Consider the following 8,880-nt stretch of genomic DNA (forward strand, 5'->3'; position numbering starts at 1 on the left):
GTTACACAGTATATTAAATTTGCAATAATGACAGCTGTGTAGATACGTCTTCCACGTTGTATTTATCAAATATGTCTTGAAATCCTCAATTTCTTTTTTCATGTATTGGCATTGTTGTTTAACTAGAAATTTTTACCCAAGGGCTTTGAAATCTCGATGTATGTAGAAAAATGTTATCAACGGAAGTGCTACTGGTTCCTGTAACTCTTATAAGAGTTAAATTATATGAAAGAGACTTAAGTATAGCTCTAGAATAACTAGCTCCAAAAATTTAATCTTCACTTAACATTATTTCACTCTGTTTAGTAGCTACAAATTTAGTCATAGATTAAGATCATCAGTTGAAACCTAATACGAGCTGCATTCAAGTTCTAAGGCCTCCGATTTTTTTTCTAATTAACTACTCACCCGAAATCGATGAGACTGGCGTTACTTCTCGACGTAATCGCCCTGCAGACGTACACATTTTTCCCAACGCTGACGCCATGATTCCATGGCAGCGGAGAAGGCTTCTTTAGGAGTCTGTTTTGACCACTGGAAAATCGCTGAGGCAATAGCAGCTCGGCTGGTGAATGTGCGGCCATGGAGAGTGTCTTTTATTGTTGGAAAAAGCCAAAAGTCACTAGGAGCCAGGTCAGGTGAGTAGGGAGCATGAGGAATCACTGTAAAGTTGTTATCACGAAGAAACTGTTGCGTAACGTTAGCTCGATGTGCGGCTGCGTTGTCTTGGTGAAACAGCACATGCGCAGCCCTTCCCGGACGTATTTGTTGCAGTGCAGGAAGGAATTTGTTCTTCAAAACATTTTCGTAGGATGCACCTGTTACTGTAGTGCCCTTTGGAACGCAATGGGTAAGGATTACGCCCTCGCTGTTCCAGAACATGGACACCATCATTTTCAGCACTGGCGGTTACCCGAAATTTTTTTGGTGGCGGTGAATCTGTGTGCTTCCATTGAGCTGACTGGCGCTTTGTTTCTGGATTGAAAAATGGCATCCACGTCTCATCCATTGTCACAACCGACGAAAAGAAAATCCCATTCATGCTGTCGTTGCGCGTCAACATTGCTTGGCAACATGCCACACGGGCAGCCATGTGATCGTCCGTCAGCATTCGTGGCACCCACCTGGATGACACTTTTCGCATTTTCAGTTCGTCATGCTGGATTGGGTGCACAGAACCCACAGAAATGCCAACTCTGGAGGCGATCTGTTCAACAGTCATTTGGCGATCCCCCAAAACAATTCTCTCCACTTTCTCGATCATGTCGTCAGACCGGCTTGTGCGAGCCCGAGTTTGTTTCGGTTTGTTGTCACACGATGTTCTGCCTTCATTAAACTGTCGCATCCACGAACGCACTTTCGACACATCCATAACTCCATCACCACATGTCTCCTTCAACTGTCGATGAATTTCAATTGGTTTCACACCATGCAAATTCAGAAAACGAATGATTGCACGCTGTTCAAGTAAGGAAAACGTCGTCGTTTTAAGTATTTAAAACAGTTCTCATTCTCGCCGCTGGCGGTAAAATTCCATCTGCCGTACGGTGCTGCCATCTCTTGTACGTATTGACAATGAACGCGGCCTCATTTTAAAACAATGCGCATGTTTATATCTCTTTCCAGTCCGGAGAAAAAAAATCGGAGGCCTTAGAACTTGAATGCACCTCGTATATTGTGACTCTTCCTAGGAACTTCACATGCACTTCTGCTCCGACAAGTACAAGCTTCAAAATGCTACCGCTGCAAAGTTAAAGAGCATTATGTTTTCATATTTTTATATTTTCATAAAGTAAGATATAACTCCTTCTTTGACTTGTTTAGAGTAGTTGTTGCTTCTTGAGAAATTATAAATTCTAACGTAAAGTGAACGTGGCCACAGTGAAGAAAGACTGTATTGCTCTGTATGCGTGAATAACTTATTTTATTCCTCATTACCAGGTATTTAGTTGTGACTGTATGTTGCCGTGGTTAAATAAAGCGTCGTTCCAAGTCTAGGTACGCGCTCTGCCAGCCTCACCACCCCACGAAGCTCGTCGAAGTGCTTCTTTACGGTTCTTATTCGTTTGTTAGGAAATTTATACTCATTGTCGCATCTTTCACAGACGTTAAAAGTGTTTGTCGAATAATGCTTTGATGCTCCCTGTTTTCACCTCGCTGTTCCTAAAAGGTCATTTGCATCTGAAACGTACAAACACTCAGATTCGAAGTTCTCAGATACTCAGTTAATTCCTTCTGCTTATTTTATTCTGAACAACAAAACAGTAGGATTCAATTACGGTTTAAGACCCACTGTTAAACTTTGTTACATCTGTTCCTAGTATGAATTATGTTTGTTGTAGCCTCGAGAATGTCAGTGAATCGGAGAATGTCTTTTTCTCCGCTTTTTAGACGCTAGTTACAACAGTCCACAAGTTAAAACTTTATTTATTTGGGAGTTTTGAGCATAACCCATCTTCAGAATATCCGACAGAAAAACTTCATACCGTATGTCGTTACAAATGATTTGAGTCTTAACACTGAATGTGAGTGCAAACTGATTTTTGGCGTGTGCAAAAATATATGATTTGCATATCTTTCAATCTGAAGGCATCTGTAGGATTTCCAAAATACGAGTAATCTCTGATTATTTAAAAGAAACGAAAGCTTTCAATTACCGACTTTATTATTTTTCCACTTTTGTTTTCCATTTTAATTTTTCCTTATTTTTTCATTTGTTTCGTGCACAACTATCGCACTGCCGTTTGGCGGCCCTGCGCATTTCTATGGTTGCCGAACCCTCGATACGCCCCCGTATAGATGTTTGAATTCAGGAGAGCTATTTACGGATGTGTACTGAACATACGATTTATGCTGCCAGTGGGCCAAATTTAATACCATGGACGTCGGCTACGGCAAAACATGATATTCCTTGGTGTGTCCTTCATTAGAGGCAACCTGAATATTTTGAGATCCCACTAATCTCCAATGTTCGTGTAAAGGACCAAAAAATAGCACACCTATAGGCCGCTAAAAGCAACAGATATTGTGTGTACACAAAGGAAAAAATGTAACTGGTTGATGAACTAGCTGAAATTCTCATTATATTTAATATAGTTGCCACACAAATATCAAGTGAAAATTGAAACTTATTTAAAAATCTTGGAATTAATGTATAGCAGTTTTCTCCTACAGTGAACTATGTGTGGCATTTCATGTAGATAGAATGAGAAGAAACAAAATTAAAATTAAAACTAATCTCAGGTATAATAATTTCTCCATAAACTAGACCGTTCCCTTATCTTGGCTTATGACACGGTTCTTGATTAAATGCACTAAATATTTTAGCAATAATTAATTTGCACTGTTTTATTTAATCAACAGTTTCACTTCCAGCTTGTTCACAAATACGCAGATAACCTTCTCCCGAAGTTCCTTAGGCGCGTTCTTACTTGATATTCAGAGGATAAATATTTTTCTTGCACAAATAATTATTTTAATGAAATCGTAATTCATGTAAAATAGGCAGTTTATGCAGAAAGACATGTTTTCTTGTGAAAGTGTTTTCATCGTAATTGAGGGTATCTCCTATGGGTATAATTGACATTGCAGACAAGTCTGGCTGCTAAGTGGTGAAGTGTCAAGTTATCAGTCCAGTGGTGCGGGGACTCAATCCCCAGTTGCTTCTAGAGCCTTTAATTTTGCCCCCTATCGCTGCTTTCCTCTCTGTTTATCAGTGCGAATAATGCCGAGTTACATCTTGGTTCCGAGCCCACGTTTAAGTGTAACCCCGTCCCACATAGGGTGGCAGTAGAACGGCTTGTCTTTTGAATGGGTACAAGTCGATTGTCATTGCAGAAGTATTTACACTGAGGTGACAAAGGGCATGGGATAGCAATATGCACATACACAAATAGCGGTAGTATCGCGTACAGAAGGTATAAAATGGCGGTGCATTGGCGGAGTTGTCATTTGTACTAAGGTGATTTATGTGAAAAGGTGACCGACGTGATTATGGTCGCCTGACGAGAGTTAATACATTTTCAACGTGGAATGGGAATTGGAGCTAGATGTATATCGAATTTCATTTCGGATCCATTGTGTCAAGAGTCTGCTGAGGATATCAGATTTAGGCATTACCTCTCACGACGGGCAACGCAGTGATCGAAGACCTTCCCTTGACAGCCGAGTGCAGCGGCGTTTGCAAGTTTTCAGTGCTAACAAAACAAGCAACACTGCGTGAAATAACCGCAGAAATCAAAAGGGGATGTGCGACGAACTTATCCGGTAGGACTCTGCGGCGAAATTTGTCCTTAATGGACTATGACAACAGACGACAGACGAGAGTGCCTTTGCTAACAGCACGGAATAACCTGTAGCGCTTCTCCTGGGCTCGTGACCATATCTGTTGGATCCTAGATGACTGGAAAATCGTGGCCTGGTCAAATGAGTCCCGATTTCAGTTGGTAAGAGCCGATGGCAGGTTCGAGTGTGGCACAGGCACCACGAAGCTGTCAACAAGGCAGTGTGCAAGCTGGTGTTGGCTCCATAATGGTGTGAACTCTTTTTACTTGGACCATTGACTGGAAATGGTTAAGTCCGGCTACTTCGAGACCATTTGCAGCCATTAATGGGCTCCATGTTTCCTAACAACGATGGAAATTTATGGATAACAATGAACCAAGTCACCGGGCCACAATAGTTCGCGGTTGGTTTGAAGAAGATTGTGGATAGTTCGAGTGAATGACAGCCCAACATGAACAAAAAATGGCTCTGGGACTTAAGTTCTGAGGTCATCAGTCCCCTAGAACTTACAACTACTTAAACATAACTAACCTAAGGACATCACACACATGCATGCCCGATGGAGGATTCGGACCTGCGACCGTAGCGGTCGCGCGGTTCCAAACTGTAGCGCTTAGAACCGCTCGGCCACCACGGCCGGCCCAACATGAACATCTACGGGAAATAATCGAGAGGAGGTATCCCTTAACTTTTGTCACCTCAATGTATAAAGGAATTATACCGAAATTTATGCATCTCGTCTTCAGAAAAGTTTCCAGATTGATTCAAGTAATGCTTGGCAATCTGTTCTAAATCTTAACAAAATTATCGTAAGGGGCACAGTAGAGTGTACTGTTGCAACACATTTCTGCCACAAGTAGAATAATTCGTTAGCGATACCTAAGAGATCGACAACACTTTATGGAGGCAGAGAATAAGGAACTAACTATACAGATGCCCATCACGTCCTAACGTGAATTAATTCAAGAAACATAATGCTCTAACTGGGCGCCGACACACACCCAAACTAGCTGTCGAGAAAGTTGACTCGACAGGGTTTCATCATAGTCTGCAGTTCCGTTTCATTCGTTCTGTCTTCACCGCCAACAATCAGAATTGATCCTACTGTTGTATCGAAAGGATCATAACATACCAATCAAAATGGGAACTATTATACTATGACCACCTTGACGGGAAGCTACGAAAATCGCATTCCAGTGTCTCCTTGCCATGGGATATGTTTCTTGAGATTTAATTCTTATGCCAACTTATTTTCAGTGCTGAAAAAGTGTAAGTACAGGACGTGTGTATAATGTTACTGGGTGTTTTGAGGAGAGCGTCGCAACGTAGCAGGCCCAGGGGACGTGCACGTGCTGCTGATCGCCATCTTTCGGACTTTGAGAGAGGTCGATTCATTGGCTACAATGAAATGACTGCAGCACTCTTGTTGACGTGATGGACTCAGAATTACGGTGTTGGGAGAAGAGTAGGCGCAGGGGATTGGTGAAAGCTCAGCAGACATCTCCAGTTCTTATGTATCGTTTACTACTGAGGTCATAGCACAGAAGCAGACACTTGCGTGGTGTAGATCGAAAGCCAACTGGGATAATGAGTGGCGTTCTGTGGTGTTGAGCGGAGAGCCTCGCTCAATCTTTACGGTGACTACACCGACGCTAACTTTTCGGTAGACGACCTGGTGAAAAGTCACAGGAAATGGCGATTCTCAAGACTCACACTTATCCAGCTACTGGAATCTTAGTATATGGAGTCATTGGATATGGCAGTAGGACTGATTTGGTAATTATTGTTCAAGGGAGGTGACGTGTTCGCCAGTATGTGCAAGAGTGGTAAACCCTGTTGTCATACTCTGCATGAGCAGGATACCAAAATGCATATTTCAGTAGCATAATGCAAGACCTCGCACCTGTAACACCTAGAGGAATGTATGAGTCGGGCCCGCCAGGTCCCCTGATGTGTCAACTGTAGATTATGTGTGGTATACAGTGGGAAGATGTACACTCTTATGCCAACTTCAGTCAGTGCTCCTATGAACTGCCACAGAATGTTTTCCAGGTACAGCAATGAATACCTCAGTATAACATTCGGAGACCGTTTGCTTTCGCTCCACAACGGATACAACAGTGTATTCGTACCCGTGGAAATCTCACCTCATAGTAACGGACCAATTTCGAATGGAATTTAAGTTTAATAATGTAACACCTTGACATATTGGCGTTTTATGTTTGTTGATCAGGGTCGATCTGAAAAACAAGCGTCGTTTGTTTCTTGCAGAATTTATTACATATCTGTCAACAATTGCAATACATATATTTTGACTACTAGTTTCGAACCTACTTGTTCGTTCTTGTACCTGAACTGCTGAGGCTACACTACAAAAATATATGTAAGGGAATAGGAAAATATAAATATGGAATTACAAATACAAATAGTTGTTAACTATTTGATTAAGCCATACCTACACTGAAAGTGCCTGAGCTTAATGACAACATTTTAAAATTGGCAAAACATTCATCACAAATATATCCTCAAGCCACCCTTACTGAACAGACCGACAGGAAAGCGAGTTAATATAGCATTGTCATTCAGTTTTGAGCTGAGTTCGAAATTTCAGATCTCTAGCTCATTGGGAAATTACTTTAAAATCAACTGAAAAATTGGTACTGGACAGACAAACAAGATTTGACACTGTCTGACTACCTCATGAAGCAGATCTTAGGACCTCTTAATGGTGATATTATCTCCTCCTACTTGCTCTTTAACATATAAATTACAACATAAACATAAATGAATGATTAAGGGAACTAGTAACTACTAAATGATAAATGTTGTTTCTGCTTATACATTTATTGTGGATTAAAACACGTTTATATATTAGAAATACATAAAGAGATACAAATGAATTTCCTAACTAATATTACTGATCAACTGCACAAATCTGCCCGTTTTTATGGTCATGCGATCTAATATAAATAACACGAGATGACTGACATCATCTACGTACCAAACACTAGAAGACACTACTTTCGAAGATGATCTACATTGGCGTGCACCTCAGTGGAAATAAAACTCACGTGATCACTGCTGTTAAGCTTTATAGCCCTAATAAACCGAAACAAATAGCATTATTAGCGTATGTACTGCGTCCGGTGCGTCGGAGTGACGGTTCTCTTACACATCTGCGAAGATTGAAGACCTCCAGCTACAAAATAAAAACTCATTCAAACACTAGGATGTCAGAAGGCGGTCCTATGACTAATATAAACTACAGGCAAGAAACGAGAACTCCCAGCCACAAGGACGGAATTCAGATAACATTTCAATGTGAGTATAGACAGAAGTGCTCTCAATCACTGAGCGCTGCATACTCAACGACGCCTCCCTACTATAAAATAAATAAAATAAAAAATATTATTTAAATATTAATTATTCTATCTGTATGATGGTGATTGTGATTGTAATTGTAATTAATATTTGCTTATCTGGAACGTGGACGTTTAATTATTCGGTATCAGACGCTTGACAATGGCTTTCTCGTAAAGGCAATGTTACTCGTAGTTGACCGTGAAATAAAACTGAAATAATCGGACTTCGTAAATAAATCGTTTCCAAAGACTGCTGCGGTAGGTGCGGACTCATAATCTAAATCTCACTATTTCAATAATTTGCCAGCCATGCCAATACGTCGTACAGAGGTGATTGTCTATTTTATAAATATAAAAAAGTTACACAGTTAGTTAAATCAGATATATTCAATGAATAAGCCTACAGTTCATAATCCTACTTACTTTTATAAATATAAATTCTTTACAGAATCGAGTGCCTAGTCTGGTTGCAACTCGCAGTATTCTTCTATAACATGAAATATGGCGGTGTGCCAGACAATAGAATAAAATACGTGCTTCTCGCACCACTTCTACCAGAGCTCTCTATTCTTCTATAACATGAAATATGGCGGTGTGCCAGACAATAGAATAAAATACGTGCTTCTCGCACCACTTCTACCAGAGCTCTCACCTTTCTTAATCAAACATAAGAGTAACGTAATTGTGCTTTTTTTTATCAGCGACACAGCGCTGCAGTTGTGTGCCATAGGCTTTATTTATTTGTCGCTGATTATTTATTTAATTAATATTTCGCGTTTCCGAGGAAACTCACGCTCGGTATGCAAATGTGCCTTTATATTGCCCCCTGAATTGCGAGGCGAAAGGACACACCTGCAGGCGAGCAATTCACCTAAAGGCACAAGAAAATCTAAATTATCTACAACTATTTACATGACTTACATTATACACATTATATACAAAATTTGAATGACGCGGGTGCGCCGTAAAAGTTCTTATGTTGGCAGATAGAGTGCGCGCATGCGCAGAAGCGTCTGTGTGACTCCGGCACTGCCGTTATATCGTACAGTTAGATCACGCGGCACAGTATTGCAGTTCATATTGTTCGTGTGCGCGCGTTTCTCAGTCGTTGCACAAAGAAAATATTCAACCAAGATTACATATGAAGACTACATTCTATGACAGGTAACTTAGTTTTAAATTTACAATATTTGTTATCACACAATACAACTTAGATTGTTGAATGTTCTTAGTT

The sequence above is a fragment of the Schistocerca cancellata genome, chromosome 1 (genome assembly GCF_023864275.1).
Source record: "Schistocerca cancellata isolate TAMUIC-IGC-003103 chromosome 1, iqSchCanc2.1, whole genome shotgun sequence".
Taxonomy (NCBI): domain Eukaryota; kingdom Metazoa; phylum Arthropoda; class Insecta; order Orthoptera; family Acrididae; genus Schistocerca; species Schistocerca cancellata.